Raw genomic sequence first — 2,960 nt, 5'->3', positions numbered from 1 at the left:
AATACATACAATAAACTCTAACTCAACACACCTATTTATACTCAAAAAAATATACTATGCAATATCTATAATAATAATAAAATTATCATCCAATTATTACTTTTATAACACTCCCCCTTGGATGATAATTTTATTAGTGAATAACTAGTACTGCCTCGTTAAAAACCTTGCTAAAGAAAACCCTTTGGGATAAAACTTTAGCTAAGGGAAAAAGAGTGCAGCATAGAGTTGACTCCCCCTCAAGTAGGCAACGCCTGAGTTGTTACATCTTCTGAACATGCCTCATGCCAATATTATGAACGTGTGTTCTGAAAATAGCAGTTGGAAGTGCTTTGGTGAAAAGGTCAGCAGAGTTTTTGCTGGACTGAACATATCTCATTTCAATCTGGTTGTCCTTAATGAGATTTTGAGTGTATGAGAAGAATCTAGGGGGTATGTGTTTTGTTCGGTCACTTTTGATATACCCTTCTTTCATCTGTGTTATGCAAGCTACATTATCTTCATAGATAGTTGTTGAACTTTTATTGCGTTCTAGTCCACAAGAATCAGTAATGAGTTGTGTCATTGATCTCAACCAAAAACATTCCCGACTGGCTTCATGTAATGCAATTACTTCGGCATGATTTGATGATGTTGCAACAAGTGTTTGTTTTTGAGAACGCCATGATATTGCGGTACCTCCATTTAGGAATACATATCCATTTTGAGATTTAGCTTTATGTGGATCAGATAAATAACCTGCATCTGCATAACCAACCAAATCTTGTTTTGATTCGTTAGAATAAAATAATCCTAAATCAGTAGTTCCTCGAAGGTATCGAAATATGTGTTTGATCCCATTCCAGTGTCTTTTGGTAGGAGCTGAGCTGAACCTTGCCAACAAATTAACTGCAAAAGAAATGTCAGATCTTGTATAATCTATAAGATACATAAGAACCTCAATTGCACTAAAATATAGAACTTCCGATCTGTTAAAATTTTCATGATCTTCGCAGGGATGAAATAGATCAGTGTCAATATTGAGTGATCTAACAACAATGAGTTTGTCTTTAAAAAAAAATGTTTTAAAATCTTTTCGGTATAAGTTGTTTGATGTACAAGTAAACCATTAGGCATATGCTCAATTTGCAATCCAAGGTAATACTTGGTTTTTTCAAGATCTTTCATTTCAAAATAATTCTTTAGAAGTTGAATGATTTCATAGATCTCTTTATTTGTTCATATGATGTTAAGAACATTGACATAAACAACTACGATCTCATATCCGAACATTGTTTTTATAAAACATACGTGCAAAATAAGTTTATATTTATACCTTTTTTTTTATCAAGTAGTCATTTAATCGGTTATACCACATACGTCCCGTTTGTATAAACCCACTTAGAAATCTTTGTGATTTAATGGAATATATTCCCTTGGGTTTTACATTAGATGCTTATGATACCTTAACCCTTTAGGTATATTCATATATATCACTATTAAGTGATTCATACAGATAAGTAGTAACAACATTCATGAGATGCATTTAAATAACTACCAGGTTGATTAAGTATCTAATAAGTAATTGTATCCATTACAGGAGGATAATTTTTCCTCCTAATTCATTTCTGGTCTTTGTGGGAAATATTGAGTTACAAGTCTAGTTTTGCCTTGTAACTTCATTTGCACATTTCTTTTCAGATAAAAATTCATTTGTATCCCATACGTTTCACATCTTTAAAAGTGATAACGATTGATCCGAAAACTTTTCTTTTATCGAGCGATTCTAATTCAGCTCTTATTGCTCCTTTCCATTGAGCTCAATCATGTCCATTTTGTATATTCAATGACAGATTTTAGTTCCAGATCATCATCTTTATTCATGATGTCATTGTAACATTATATGAAAATATCTCATAGAGATTTTAGTTTCATTTCGGTTCCATAATATTGCATAATTTATCGCAATTTTAGTATTTACATTTATCAATATCCTCTGCAGAAGGAATATTGATTTGTGGTTCTTCTTGAACACTTTCTCTTACCTCATTATCAGCTGATTTTCTTTTTCGAGGATTTTTATCTTCGGAACCAATTGATCTTCCACGTTTGATGCGTGGCAAAGACTCAACAGTGACATTATTGCCAGCTTTTGGAATTTCAGTTCGAGCTGGAGCATTTATCGCTGGTATATATGATTTAGTCACTTTTTTATATCTGTAAATGCATAAAGTAATTAATTTGCAAGTTCTTGCATATGCATTATTTTTGAACTTTCGTTTCACATTCTTCTGTGCGAGTTCAATATACCTTAATTGATGTTCACATCATGAAGCATCATTTTATTTTTTATTTTTATTTCTCCCCCTAATCTAGGGAACAATGTTTTATTAAAATGACAATCAGCAAAACGTGCTGTAAAAACATCACCCATTATGGGTTCAATATATCTTATGATTGAAGATGTTTTATATCCAAAATATATTATCATCTTTCTTTGAAGAACCATTTTATTGTGTTGTGGTGATACAATTGGAACATACACTGCATAACCAATGTTTTAAGGTAGAAAATATTTGGCTCTTGGCCAAAATCAAGTATTAAGTGAAAATATTTACGACTTCCACATGGTATAATGCGAATTAATGTCGCAGCATGTAAATTTACATGTCCACATATAAATATTGAGAGATTTGTACTCATTATCAATTGTCTAGTTATTAGCTGTAAGCGTTTATCTATTGATTCAGCTAAACCAATTTTGTGTATGCACATGAGCAACTGGATGTTCAACAACAATCCCTGTAGATATATAATGATCATTAAATGCTTGAGATGTTAACTCACCAGCATTATCAAGTCTCATCCTTTTAATGGTGTAATCAGAATAATGTGTTCTCAATTTAATAATTTGTGCAAGAAACTTTGCAAATGCCATATTACGGCTTGATAACATACAAATATGAGACCATTCGCTAGAT

This window comes from Rutidosis leptorrhynchoides, chromosome 1 (assembly GCF_046630445.1).
Source record: "Rutidosis leptorrhynchoides isolate AG116_Rl617_1_P2 chromosome 1, CSIRO_AGI_Rlap_v1, whole genome shotgun sequence".
In the NCBI taxonomy this organism is placed as follows: Eukaryota; Viridiplantae; Streptophyta; class Magnoliopsida; order Asterales; family Asteraceae; genus Rutidosis; species Rutidosis leptorrhynchoides.
The sequence above is the reverse complement of the archived record's forward strand: the minus strand, read 5'-3'. Positions refer to the sequence as shown.